At 46.4% G+C, this 15,211-nt stretch overlaps 1 protein-coding gene across 6 annotated transcripts in view; it reads left to right on the forward strand.

The window, feature by feature from the left end:
* ANKMY1 (ankyrin repeat and MYND domain containing 1) overlaps positions 1–15,211 on the forward strand; it is a 283,242-nt gene that overhangs the window by 85,353 nt on the left and 182,678 nt on the right. The gene's annotated exons all lie outside the window — the stretch shown is intronic.

Genomic DNA, 15,211 nt, shown 5'->3' on the forward strand with positions numbered 1-15,211 from the left:
AATATATTATAGAAATAGGCTTACAGAAAAGTAGTATTCATAGGCATTACAACAATTAAGCATTACAATTTATGAGAGAGCAATGCAGTTTCCCTGCCTTACAGAATTTAGAGGAAAAGAGAGACATAGAAGCCTGAAGTTCTAAGGAGAGGCAGAGAGAGAGAAAAAGGGGGATGGGGTTATGGTCCAAGCTTCGTATTCCATAGATAAAGAGAAGGATAGACAGAGAAAGAGAGAGAGCTAGAGCTGCAGATGTGTTGCAGAAAGGAGGCTTTTAAAGCTTGGAATCTTATTCTGTGTATAGAAACTATTGTATGTCCCAGTATCTTTCTGTTTAGAATTTGTAAACTGTTTGAAACAATGGTTAATTTAATTAATAAGGAGGGTGTGATACTTGCAGGCATGGTAGATGGGATTAGTCTCTGGCTTCTTTGTCCCATTCAAGCAGCCTATCTTCTTGATAAACAATCCAGTCTGGCTGAATGATTAATGTATGTGAATACTGTGCAGGAGCACAGAATTCTGCATCCAGAGTCAGATTGATATAATTTCCCATAGGCCTTCGCTGACATTAGTATTGCCAGCTAAGAATGCTAGCAATAGCTATGCTGACAGACTCCTGATTATGTAAATTCATCATTAGTTATCATTAGTTATTAGTTAGTTACATATTTTATTTAGAAGCATAGCTTTGTTCCGTGCTACAAGACTGCAAAGCGAACCTTTATACATTTAAAACAGAGGAAGAGGCACACACTTTTTATAGTGTTTCTCCACAGGAAAAGTCTTGTATATATCACAAAGTTCTCTCCATTCTAGATTACTCCTGGCAGAATTCTGCATACTGCACAATGCAGAATTTCCGCAGAATTGCACAGTCACGCAGAATTTCCTTTTCCTGCTCAGAATCTTACTGTGTCAGGCTCTGTCAGCATTGAATTTTGCTATGTCATCATCTTTGGGTCATGGTATCATTAGCAATTCCCACACGCTGCCTGCCACAGACCCAGAAATCTCTCTGCAGCAGAGGGGAGACTTCCGGGTTAGCGGCAGATAGCATGTGAGAGTCACTGCCGATTCTGCGACCTGAAGAAAAAGCCTTGGAGTACATGGGAGGAGAGGAAGTAAAGTTGGTGGCACAGGGGGAGGGAAGGGGTAAAAGGAGCTTCAGGAAGGAAAGTCGGTGGCACTGGGGGAGGGAAGGGGTGAGAGAAAGGAAAGTTGGTGGCTCAGGGGGAGGTAAGAGGAAGACAACCTGGTGGCAAAGGGAAGAGGGGAGGGTGAAGGGAAGGAAAGTTGGTGGCACAGGGGGAGGGGAGGAAAGGGGTGGAAAGGAAGGAAAGATGGTGGTACAGGTAAAGGAGAGGGAGACAATGCACATAATGGAGGGGAGGAAGGGAAAGATGATGCATGAAGGGGGATAGAGAGATCTGAAACAGGGCACAAGGAAAGGAGAGAGAGAGGTGTGGGACATGAGAGGGAGAGAGAAATACACAGGAGGTGGAGGGGGAGAAGGAGGGAGATTTTGGATCTAGCAAGAGAATGGAGAGATGCCTGAAAATAGGAGTGAGGGAAGAGAGTGGGAGAAATGTTGGACCATGGGGGAGAGTGCAGCAGGGAAGAGATGGGGAGATGTCAGGCTACAAGGGTGGGGAAGGAAAGAAGAGAGAGCAGATGCTGTGCTATAAGGGTGGAAAAAAGAAGATTCTGAGAATGGTAGAACCCTGAGAGGGAGGAGAGGGTGGCAATGAAATGGATGAGAGGATAGATATAACAGAGTGTAGAAATATGGTAATTGAGGTGCATTGAAGATGAAAGGGAATGGAGGGTTATGAGATGGGGAATGTGAGAGATGGAAATTTGATAGGTAGCTGAAAAGTGAAAAAGAGAAGGGTAAGAAAGAGGCATAAAAGATCTAAAAAGGAATGAGGCAGGTGTAGTAAAGGAATAGACAGGAGAGAGTAAAAAAGACAAATGGATAGCAGCCACTTGAAGGAGAATTAGCAGATGACAGGAAAGCAGAAAAAAGAAACTGGAACCAACATGATGGAAAAATAAAACATCCAGACAACAAAGGTAGAAGAAAAACATTTTATTTTAAATGTTTTAAATGGCATATGGATAATAATTAGTAATAATATTGTTTAAATTTTGACAAATAAATTTGCAGAATTTGCTAATTTTGTGTGCATAAGAATATAAGCATCGCCTCTGCCGAGACAGACCCACAGGCCCATCATGCCCAGCAGTCCGCTCCTGTGGCGGCCCCCCAGGTCAATGACCTATAAGTGATCTAATGCTCCAAAGCATTTTGTACTGTATAGTAACCCTCTAATTGTACCCTTCAATCCCCTTTTCCTTCAGGAACTTGTCCAATCCCATTTTAAAACCCAAAATCATACTCTGCTGTACCACCTCTTCTGGAAGCGAATTCCAGGTGTCCACCACCCTCTGAGTGAAGAAAAACTTCCTAGCATTTGTTCTGAATCTGTCTCCCTTCAATTTTTTTGAGTGCCCTCTAGTTTTTGTTGCCCCCGCCAGTCTGAAGAATCTGTCCCTCTATACCTTCTCTATACCCTTCATAATCTTGTAAGTTTCTATCATATCCCCTCTAAGTCTCTGCTTTTCCAGGGAAAAGAGCCCCAGCTTCTCCAGCCTCTCAGCATATGGAAGGTTCTCCATGCCCTTTATCATTTTTTGTTGCTCTTCTCTGGACCCTCTCAAGTATCACCATATCCTTTTTAAGGTACGGCGACCAGTATTGAACGCAGTACTCCAGATGCGGTCGCACCATTGCCCTATACAGCGGGAGGATAACCTCCTTGGTTCTGGTAGTGATACCTTTTTTGATAATGCCCAACATTCTGTTCGCCTTTTTTGAGGCAGCTGAGTATTGTGCCGCTGGTTTCATTGTTTTATCCACCAAAACCCCCAAGTCCTTTTCTAGGTTGCCTTCCCCCAATATCATCCCCTCCCCATTGTGTAGTTGTACATCGGGTTTCCTTTCCCTATGTGCATGACTTTACATTTCTCTACATTGAAGCTCATCTGCCATTTATTTGCCCACTCACTCAGTTTGTTCAGGTCCCTTTGAAGTTCCTTATATCCCTCAACAGATCTAACCGTACCGGAGAGTTTTGTGTCATCCGCAAATTTTATAACTTCGTCCCTGTTTCCAGGTCATTAATAAATATATTGAACAGCAGTGGTCCCAGCACTGACCCTTGTGGGACGCCACTCGTGACTCCTTTCCAGTCAGAATAGTGTCCCTTTACTCCTACCCTCTGTTTCCTGTCCGCCAGCCAGTTTCTGATCCATCTGTGTATGTCCCCTTCCACCCCGTGGTTCCACAGTTTCCTTAGTAGGCACTTGTGAGGTACCTTGTCGAAGGCTTTCTGAAGTCCAGGTATACTATGTCTATGGGGTCACCTTTGTCCAATTGTTCGCTTATCCCCTCAAAGAAGTGCAGTAGGTTCGTTTGGCATGATCTTCCATTACAGAAACCATGCTGGCTTGCTCTCATCAGCTTATTTCTTTCTATATGCTCATTGATACTGTCCTTGATGAATAATTCGGCCATCTTCCCCGGAACTGAGGTTAAGCTGACCGGTCTATAATTCCCTGGGTCACCTCTGGATCCTTTCTTGAAGATAGGTGTAACATTCGCTATCCTCCAGTCTTCCGGGATTACCCCTGTTTTTAAGGATAGGTTGCAAATCTGCTGTAGTAACTCCGCTATTTTGTCTCTAAGCTCCTTTAGTATTCTCAGGTGGATTCCATCTGGGCCCAGAGATTTGTCAGTTTTTAGTCTATCTATCTATTTGAGTATGTCTTCAAGGCTTACTTCCATGCACGATAATTTTTCCTCTTGATCCCCCTTGAATAATTTTTCCGATTCCGGCACGTTGGATGTGTCCTCTTTTGTGAAGACTGATGAGAAGAACGTATTTAATCTGTCTGCCATCTCCTTTTCCTCCATTACCACTCCCTTCCTGTCTCCCTCATCCAGGGGTCCCACCTCCTCCCTCACCGGTTGTTTTCCTTTCACATATCGAAAGAATGGTTTAAAATTCCGTGCCTACTTGGCAAGTCTCTCGTCATACTCTTTCTTTGCTGTTCTGACCACGTGGTGACATTCTTTTTGATGCTTCCTGTGCTTTTCCCAATTTTCCTTGGTTTTATCCTTTTTCCACGTCCTGAAAGATTTTTTCTTGTCTCCTATCACCTTCTTAACTTCATTGGTTAACCATGCTGGGTCTTTTGCTCAATTCTTTCTGCACCCTTTTCTAAATCTGGGTATATACTGGTTTTGCGCTTCGTTTACCGTGTCCTTGAATAAGGTTCAGGCTTGCTTCACCATCTGTGCCTTTCTGGAACTGTCCCTGAGTTTTCTCTTTACCATTTGTCTCATGGCATCATAGTTCCCTTTCCTGAAATTGAACTTGTTGCAATGGTTCTCCTCCCTCTTCCTTTTTCAGCTCTGCCTCCTTCCTCACTGGGCTGTACTGTAGCTCCTCAGTCTTTTCTTCTACACACTCTGAGTGTACTTTATTCTTTTTATATTTATTTAAAACATTTATATCCCGCATATCTTAAAATCTATACAGGTTACAACAAATCTATGTGGTTTTATTAAGATTTGGAAGCTTTTTGGTGCTTCCAAAAAGAGGTCCCCAGCAGCCCTGGGGCAGCTCTGCCTGATAGAAGACACAGGCTATATGAGAAGAAGTCTGTAGTTAGTAGGACAACCCTTTTAGAGGGAACTTGTTTAGCCAGTCTGCATTATATCTGTGAAGCTTGGGGACTTTTCCCCTGGTAGAAAGGCTCACTCCTGGTCATTCCAGAACTTGAGCACAGGCATGTTGACCCTGTGGCGATCTCATGGGCTATAGCGGGTGCCGTCTGTGTTTCCCTCCCCTTGAAGATGCATGTGGAACTGAGGTCTCAGTCTGGCTTTGGTCTGACTGGCAGCCCAACAATTGCAGTATTAGGACCCTTATACATGCTTGTCTAAGGCAGGAGTCTTCCCTATTATCCAGCTGCAGTGTGAGCTGAAGCAGGAAAAGCACCAACAGAGAATGGTGAATACAGACTATTATAGCCTATGGGAGAATCGGGGGAGGGGGGATTCTGAAAAATGTTGTTTTGGGGCTGCAGGGGCTTGGTTTATGGTCCCCAACTGCCAAAAAACCATTCCCTGAATTTTGTGAACATTTATACTGCTCTCCTGGGCTGTTTTGGGTTTTTTATTTTGTGCTACCATGCTGCTGCGGTGGCCATCTTGGATTTCCCAATTTGATTTAGCTTAAAATCAATTGAGATGGACTCCTCAGACTGTTTTACCCCTGATTCATGCCAGCTTTGTGCTGAATGGCTGGCTAAGGATGGCTGTGTGCCACGTGCCATAGGGCATGTGAGGGGAGACAGGAGCAATGGGCTTAGCCCCCTCTTTACCCTCTAGGGCTGGGGAGTCACAGCTAGCTTGTGTTTTGGGGCAAAAAAACTACCTCCTTGAGCCCTTGGATAACGACATGGCAAAGCGCAAATGTGTGGACGCCTCACGGCCCATGAGAAGACAAGGCATCCTGTTCAGGGAATTGCTCTTGATTTGGTAAGTTTGTTGTGGAAAACCTTTTGGATTTGTCAGGGTCTACCTACACTGGTGGTTGCCCAGGGGGATTTACCCTCACTGAGTATGCTGTTCTCAAAGAAGGGACATGGACAAGACCCAGAGGTTCAATCAAAGATGAACTAGGAGGGCTGGGGTTCAGAGTCAATACCTTACTGCTCCAGAGTGCACCTTCAATATAGGAAGATTCAGGGTCTCAGGCGGAGGCCAGTAGTCAAGAGGCAGTGGTAGCCTTTGACCAGAGAGAAGACCCAACACAGTATGCTGCCTCTTTTTTAAGCCAATGGCTTTGATGGAGTTTATTACAGTCTTACATTAATAGAAATGGAATAAAATTTTTACATTTCCAATTGACTTTGTAGAAGAATATTCTAGACCAGTGTTCTTCAACCTTTTGACACCAGTGGAAATAAAATAATTATTTTGTGGGTCGGTAGTTGAAGAATACTGGGCTAAGTCGTGGGCCAGATCCCACCCAATCTCCGCCCTAGACCCCACCCCAATAATAGTACTAATTGAAACACCATTTTTTTCCATTCATTTTTCATATATATATACACACACACACACAATATAATCTTATTAGACATAATGGTTAACCACAAAATTAAACTACACAAAACACACTTATGCTTTTCAACATTCATTCCTACCAGAACACAGATAACCCCTATGCAAATGCGGGACCAAAAGCTAAAAGTACTAATATATACAAACGAAACCCTAAAAGTACTAATATATATAGTACAACCCCAGAGAAAAAGAAACAAATGCATTTCTTCCTGAATAGTGCAAAATGCAGACAGCAGATGTAAATCAATCACTGAATTCAAAACTAAAATAATTCCTCCTTCCTTTGTTGTCTCCCTCCCTCCATGCTGTGCCTTAACTTCTGGCCTGCTCCTGCCTGGCCGTTTTATACTGCCCTTGGTGTTATCTTCGGGCTGGCTCCTTCACTGACGCAGTGCACAAAGCCATGGGTAGCGGCACCTCACACACGTCCCCCGCCTGATCTGGAAGCCTTCCCTCTGACATTGCGACGTCAGAAAGAAGGCTTCCGGTTCAAGCATAGGACGCGTGTAGGAGCTGCTGCCCGTGGCTTTCTGCATTGTGTCAGTGAGGAAGAGGGAGCCAGTCCGAAGATAACGCTGTATCGATCGTACCGCGGACCAGCAGTTGAAGAACACTATTCACTGGTACCAGTGGGCTTTCTAAAGCTTCTGAAACTTCAGATGAAGTCATTGAAATATAAAAGCACTTAGGGCCTGATTCTATAAATGGCGCCTAGCAGTGCCTACATTGTAGGCACCACTTGGCATGGTTTTCTATCAATCGCTAGGTGCCATTTAGAATCATACCTAGCGGCGCCTTAGTGGACTTAGTTGTCTCTAGGTATCCTAAAGGTAGGCACTACTCCATTAGGTCATTGGACCTAAATCAGATGCCTTGCGATGCCTAACTCAACTACATGTATTCTCCGCCCTTAACCACACCTACTTTTTCAGATAGGTATTGGCATTGCTAGGTGTCCTAAGAGGTTGACACCAAACTCTTAAATTGTTTAATTTTATTTTTGATTGGTTGAAAACCAGCATGGTCAATTACCAAGCTGATTAAACCAATTAAAAACAACTTTTGTGCATATCCTGAACTAGGTGGCTGCAATTAGAGCACCTAGTGGTGCCTAATGTAGGTGTCATATTTAGAATCAGGGCCTTAGAGACTTGAGGAAAGTCTTCTTCAGTTAATTTCAGCTTTTATTGTATATTTGTCAAAGGTAGCCTTAGGCTGCATACCAGCCACCCTTGGAAAACTAACAAACCAAAGATTTCTAGTTTGAGAGAGGTTTTCCATATTGTCCAGTTTCCTTGCAATAGCCATATTATCTTTAATGATTGCTGAATCAGATAATTCAATTTTGTCCATTTTCAGGGCATAACCATAACTTTTTCCTTCCAAGGACGATATTTTAGAACTCAGATCTTTTATGGAATCTGTTAAACAATTAATCTGGGTCTCATAGGTTTTAAACTGATAAGACAATACATTAGCCAGGAATAGGTTTACCAGATGTCCAGGAAACCCAGAATGTCCTCTTTTTAGAGGACTGTTCAGATACTCAGACATTTTTTTTTAAATTGGGGAAGTCTGTCCTGATTTAGCCAGCTATGGTTACCATATGGATCCAGAAAAAGGAGGACGGATTGAGACATCCGAGTTTTACTTCCATTGCGACCAAGATGATAAAGGGATTGGAACTTCTCTCATATGAGGAAAGACTGAAAAGATTAGGGCTCTTCAGCTTGGAAAAGAGACGTCTGAGGGGAGATATGATTGAAGTCTACAAAATTCTGAGTGGAGTAGAATGGGTACAAGTGGATCAATTTTTCACTTCATCATAAATTACAAAGACTAGGGAACACTCAATGAGGTTACAGGGAAATACTTTTAAAACCAATAGGAGGAAATATTTTTTTCACTCAAAGAATAGTTAAGCTCTGGAACACATTGCTAGATGTTGTGGTAAGAGTGGATAGCGTAGCTGGTTTTAAGGAAGGTTTGGACAATTTCCTGGAGGAAAAGTCCATAGTCTGTTATTGAGAAAGACATGGGGGAAGCAATTGCTTGCCTTGGATCGGTAGCATGGAAAGTTGCTACTCTTTGGATTTTGGCCAGTGATCTGAATTGGCCACCATGAGAATGGGCTGCTGGGATTGATGGACTGTTGGTCTGACCTAGTAAGGTTATTCTTATGTTCTTATATCTCAATTCATCATCTTTTTCTTGGAGCCATATGGTAGCCCTATAGCCTGTTCTTTCGACTTCCTCACCTACCTTCTCCCTGGGCCCGGCCGCTGTAATTTAATCTTCAGACAGCTAGCAGCAGCAGCAACAACAAGGTGAGTCTGCTGCCATTGGCCTGTCCCAAAAGCAGCTTCTCTGCAGGTCCCACCTACATGGGAACAGAAAGTCGCTGCAGAGAGGTGGCTTCTGGGGCTAATCTTGTTGCTGCTGTCGGCTGCCCGAAGATTAAATTACAGTGGCCGGGCCCAGGGAGGAGATAGATGGGGGAGCTGGGAGCTAGAGATGTCATGAGGGAAGCAAATACCTGTGTTGGAGGTCAAGGTTGCCTTCTCTCCTTGGGCTTAAAGTTATTTCAAGGATATCCCCCATCTTTCTTGTTAAGGGTAAACTCTCCAGCAGTTGCATCTCCAGAGGACACATTGGGCTTGATTCTATAAATGGCACCTAAATTGTAGGCCCATGCAACTGTCAATCAACCACTAGGCATCCTTTATAGCAGGGGTGCCCACACTTTTTGGGCTTGCGAGCTACTTTTAAAATGACCAAGTCAAAATGATCTACCAACAATAAAATTTTAAAAAAACACAACGCACACTGTACGCATAGAAAATGTTAATTATCATTCCTATTCCAGGGTTTTTCAAAGAGGTCAAAGCAGATGACTCTATGCACTGTCACCTCAGTAACAATAACAACCATACAAAAAAAGACAAATACCCACCCCCTCCCTTTTTACTAAACCACGATAGCAGTTTTTAGAGCGCAGGGAGCTGCGCTGAATGCCCAGCGCTGCTCTCGACACTCATAGGCTCCCTGCGCTAAAAAACTCTATTGCGGTTTAGTAAAAGGGGACCTTAGTGTAAAATATAGACAGCAGATATAAATTGAGACACATTTCGATCACTAAATTTAAAATAAAATCATTTTTCCTACCTTGTCTGGTGATTTCATGAGTCTCTGGTTGCACTTTCTTCTTCTGACTGTGCATCCAGTCTTTCTTCCCTTCTTTCAGCCTGTATGCTTCCTCTCCTCCACACCTCATTCCCTCCCCCAACTTTTCCTTCCTCTCTCCCTGCCCTTTCTTTCTCTCTGCCTCCCTTTCCTTTTTTTCTGTTTCTCTTCTTTCCTTCTGTCTCCCTGCCTGCCCTTTTTCTTTCTTTCTTTCTCCCTGCCCTCCCCCAAGACACTGCCACTGCCATCGGGGACCCAAACTGCCATCGGGGACCAGGACCCAAACCGCCACCAATAACAGGCCCGAAAGCCGACGCCAATAACACGCCCAAAAGCCGACGACGCCCCAACCTCTCCCTGCTTCGGCCGACCAGCATCGCGAGGAACTGTTGGGGGAAATGCTGCCGGGTCCTGCCTTCGCGGAAACAGAAAGTAGGCAGGACCCGGCAGCAAGAAGAGGAAATGCTTCACTAACATGTCTCCTGCATTAGCCCGTAGCGAACGCTTGCTTCAGGGCTCTCAACATGTGCGTGCAGGCTTCCCTTCTCCCCCCCTCCCACTCCCCGGGCATAACTTCCGGTTTCGGAGGGAAGAGAAGAGAAGCCTGCACGCACACGTTAGAGCCCGGAGCATAAGTTCGCTAGGGGCTGAAATCGTAGATCAGGACGGCAACACGAGTGCGATCGACTCGAGTTGCCTTCCTGAGCTACTGGTCGATCGCGATCGACGCGTTGGGCACCCCTGCTTTATAGAATCACGCCTAGTGGCACCTAGGCATCCTTAGGTGTCGCTAGGCATCATTGAGGTAGGCCCAGTATATTAGGCCAGGTTTTACTTGGCCTAACTTACCTGCATCTATCTTGTACACCTAGCAACACCTAAGTTTACTATGGATATTCTCAGTTCCTAACCATACCTACTTTTAAGGTAGGCATGAGAGGGTGCCTGGACTTAGGTATTATCAGTTGTCACACGAATATCAATGCACAACTTTAATTATTATTAAAAAACTGTCTTCTAATTGGTTTTTAATGGTGTGGTCAATTACAATACCATTCTTTCCCCATTGCTGTGCTACATTATTTGATTTATCTGCTATCCTCAATGTCATTCAGGGTTCCAACTAGGGCAGGATGACCAGGGTTTTGCACCAGGTGTCATGTTTTAAGAGTGCTTCTGGTACTATTCTGTGGGGAGGTATTGGAAGGTACATATTATGCCATATGCCTCTGGCTTTACAGTGGTTTCAATCCTTGGATCTGAATATGAGGTTGGTTTTTTTTTTGTCTTTTCTAAATCAAAACTCAAGGTAGGTTACATTCAGGTACATTTGTTATTTGCCTGCCCAAGTAGGCTCACAATCTAAGCTGTACCTGTGGCAATAGAGGTGAAGCAACTTAATAGATATCTGTTCTTGTTTGGATATCTGTTGAATCAGAAAGTCCTAAAATCAGTGTATTGTTTCAAAGAATACTATGTGTTGCTAAATCTCAAAAAATATATAGCAGAATTATTAAAGGTACAGGGAAAGGCAACAAAAATGATAAAAGGGATGCAACAACTTCCCTATGAGGAAAGTCTAAAGTGGCTAGAGCTCTCCAGCTTAGAGAAGAGATGGCTCGGGGTGATATGATAGAGGTCTATAAAATAATGAGTGGAGTGGAAAGGGTAGATGTGAAGTGCTTGTTCACTTTCCAATAATACTAGGACTAGGGCAGGGGTGGGCAACTCTGGTCTTTGAGGGCCGGAATCCAATCTGGTCGTCAGGATTTCCCCAATGAATATGCATTGGAGGCAGTGCATGCAAATAGATCTCATGCATATTCATTGGGGAAATCCTGAAAACCTGACTGGATTCTGGCCCTCGAGGACTGGAGTTGCCTACCCCTGGACTAGGGGATGTGCAGTAAAGCTACTAAGTAGTAGATTTAAAACAAACCGGAGAAAATATTTCTTCACACGTGTAATTAAATTCTGGAATTAGCTGCCAGTGAATGTTAGCTTAGCAGGGTTTAAAAAAATGTTTAGATAATTTCCTAAAAGAGAAGTCCATAGGCCATTGTTGAGATGGCTTGGGAAAATCCACTGCTTATTCCAAGGATAAGCAGCATAAAATCTGTTTTACTACTTGGGATCTTGCTAGGTACTTGGGACCTGGGTTGGCCACTGTTGGAAACAGGATAGTGGGCTTGATGGACCTTCGGTCTGTCCCACTATGGCAATTCTTATGTTCTTATGTCATCAAATATATTTATTGAGCTCGTCAAAGAAAAAGAAAGATACAGCATAACAAAGCAATAGAAAAGCTCACAATTTTGAAAAACAAAACCACAACACAGCAACTCCCCCCCTGCCCTCCCAACCCCCCCCCCCACCTCAGTCCTCCTCCAAGCTACAGGCCACAATGTGGACCATAGGAGACAGCATAGACAAGGACTCTGCCAAAGGCAATGAACACAAAAGGCACAAAAAAAAAAAAAAATCGCACATCAACAGTTCAATAAGCGGCTGCGAGCCATGGGGGTCATAGTGTTCCAAAACGGCTCCCAGATGCGTTGAAAAAATCGTCCCTGCAGAGAAGAAAAGTCTCTACGTTCCCACATCAGAAGCGTGATCAAGCAACACCTCCATAGGGAATAGTCCGGAGCCTCCACCTCAAGCCATTTGAGCAGGATGTATTTCAGAGCAACGAGGACTGCCCACTTGAGAAATGTAGCAGCCCTCCTTCTGTGAGGGAAGCAATGCAAGGGAGCACCAAATAAGAAAAGTTGGGAACGTTGAATAGTAATGTCCCAAAGACGCTCCACAAAAAGAAACAAAGAGTCCCAATAAGACTGAATAATAGGACAAATCCCCTTTGCTTCCCACCAACAAAACTGGCCCCATCAACCCCAGGAAGAAAATGACCATTAAAGCGAATAGGTAAAAAGGGGGAAACAGTAGGACTGACAGAGTGAAACTTGCAGACCTAGTGCCAGACCCGCCGTAAAGAAAGGTGTAAAACTGAGCGAGGAAGGAGCCTAGCTGAGTGGAAGGGACAGAGTGAGGATACGCACTAAAGTGAGTAGTGGTAAAACATGAAAGTTCAAAAGAGGTGTTAGTAAAAGTAGAAGAACCCCCCAAAAAATCATTAATGTGGCGCATGACACAAATAATAGTCAAAAAACGGAGATTCAACAACCCAAGGCCCCCCTTATACCGGGGAGCTACCGTCTACCCGCCTAAAGAAACCACTGGACCAAGTGTTCAAACCGTCGTTCATCCTATGAAGACAAATAGAGAAGGAGCACCTGAAAAACATACAGCCAACAAGCATATTATAGAGGCTCACCCGCTCAAGAAGTGAGAACGGAAGGCCTCCCCACAACTGCAGTTTATTAAAAAGAGCCTGGAAGAGCGGCTCCACATTCAAAAAATACAACCGAGATAAATCAAGTGGAATAAGCACCCCCAAATATTTCAATGAGGACTCAGCACATTTCAAGGGAAAATTACCTCACCAAGTGGCGCGCACCTCAGGACAGAGAGAAAGGCCAGAGTAAAACCCGAACTCAGAGATGAGATCTAACGCAAATGGTAAAGAGACCTCCGGTTGGGTAAGGATCAAGAACATATCATCAGCAAAAGCTAAAGGGGCTCATAATAAAAAAAAAAAAAAAGTCTAAAAAGAGGCCTAAATAGGTACTTGGATGATCAAAAAGCCTGATCGTCTAAGTACCCATAACCAAAGCTGGTTTTAGACGTATCTAAAACCAGCTTAGGCCTTTCCCCTGCCTCTAAATGTATAGAGCGAAAAGAGGCGTTTTTAGAGGAGGGGAAAGGGCAGGAGTTGGGCCAACCTAGACATAGGCGTACAGCAGGTATAATCAAAAGTTTAGGCAGGTTGCCTAGTCAGTACTTATACGTTTTGACTTAGACCAAGTCAAAACAGATATAAGTGCCGAAAAAGGGCCCGCTGAGCTGATGGCGGCTGGCACGATCAGCTCAGCGACTCAGCAACCTACCCACCCACCACTGCAACCATCGCAGAAAGAGAAATGCCTCATCTCCCCTGCCGCAATAGCGATACCACCCCTCCCCCAACACGATCTGGGCAGGAGAAAGCTAAACCCCTCTTGCCCCGCGACACTCCCCCCCAACAACGATCTGGGTAGCAGGGAGCCTAAGCGCTCCTGCCCAGCGACACCCCCCCTCGATAAGATTAGGCAGGAGGCAGCTCAACCCCTCATGCCCGGCGACACCCCACCGACAACGATCCGGGCAGGAGGGAGCCCAAGCCCTCCTGCTCAGGAGACACCCCCTCAACAAAATCGGACAGGAGGGAGCCCAACCCCTCCTGCATGGTGACCCCCCTAACCCCCACCCTCACTAAGATCCGGGCAGGAGGGATCCCAGGCCCACCTGATCCGATGCAGCCCCCCCACGATCGGCCAGACGAACACGTCCCCCACCCACTGACCCTTGAGACCCCCCGCCAAACCCGTGATACTCCCACCCCCAACACCCCACCGTACCTGTAAACAAGGTGGCCTGACGGACGGGTCCCAAGTCCTCAGAATGGTAGGCCTTAGGGTCTGATTGGCCCAGGAGCCTCAAGCCCTGCCCAGAGGTGGGGCCTGAGGCACCTAGGCCAACAGGAATCGGCCCATTAGCTTTAGGCCCCTCCTGTGGGCGGGGCCTTAAGGCACATGGGCTGGGTTGGGCCTAAGGCTACTGGGCCGATTCCGGTTGACCCAGGCGCCTCAGTCCCCAGCTATGGGTAGGGTTTGAGGCGGGCCAATCAGGCCCTAAGGCCCACCATTCTGAGGATGGTGGACCTGCCGGACGGACGGGCTTGGAACCCATCCGTCCAACTTGTTTACAGGTACGGGGGGTGTCGGGGGTGGGGTGTCATGGGGTCAGCGGGTGGGGGGAGGTGTTTGGAGGCCAATTTGGGGCTAGGGGGGTGGGGGGGGCTGCATCGGGGCAGGAGGACCTGGGATCCCTCCTGCCCGGATCTTATTGGGGGTGGAGGGTCACCTGGGCATGAAGGGTTGGGCCCCCTCCAGCCCGATCTTATCAATGGGGGGTGTCACCTGGGCAGGAGGGCTTGGGCTCCCTCCTGCCCGGATCATTGTCAGGGGGGATGTCGCCAGGCAGGAGGGGTTGAGCTCCCTCCTGCCCGATCTTATCGAGGGGGATGTCACCGGACAGGAAGGCTTGGGCTCCCTTATGCCCGGATTGTTGTCGGGGGAGGGGGGGTGTTGCCGGGCAGGAGGGCTTGGACTCCCTCCTGCCAATATCATTGTCGGGGGTAGGGGGGCGCTGGGGCAGGAGGACTTGGGCTCCCTCCTACCTGGATCATTGTCGGGGGGAGGGGGGTTGTCGCTGGGCAGGAGGGGTTGAGCTCCTTCCTGCCCGGATCATTTTCGGGGATAGAGAGAGTGCTGGGGCAGGAGGGCTTGGGCTCCCTCCTGCCAGGATCGTTGTTGGGGGGAGGGGGCATGTCACCATGCAGGAGGGGTTGAGCTCCCTCCTGTCTGGATCGTTGTCGGGGAGTGTCACTCCAACAACACATGCACCACGTACAAGCACGCATAACGTCCTGCATGCTTGTACGTGGTGCGCATGTTAGAGCGGCAGCCGGCTTGACTCGGGAGTTGAGAGGTCCTCTGCATGCTTCTGCAGGATGGCGGCCAGCTTGAATCGGAAGCCGGGAGGCGCTGGTGGACGGCAGAGGCATCGGCCGAAATGGGCGGGCAGCCACACGGGGACCCTGAGAGAAGGAAGCCACCACACTGAAAGGACTGAAGCACCCACAAGCATGTACCCACCCCTGGGCCACCA

The sequence above is a fragment of the Geotrypetes seraphini genome, chromosome 9 (assembly GCF_902459505.1).
Source record: "Geotrypetes seraphini chromosome 9, aGeoSer1.1, whole genome shotgun sequence".
Taxonomy (NCBI): Eukaryota; Metazoa; Chordata; class Amphibia; order Gymnophiona; family Dermophiidae; genus Geotrypetes; species Geotrypetes seraphini.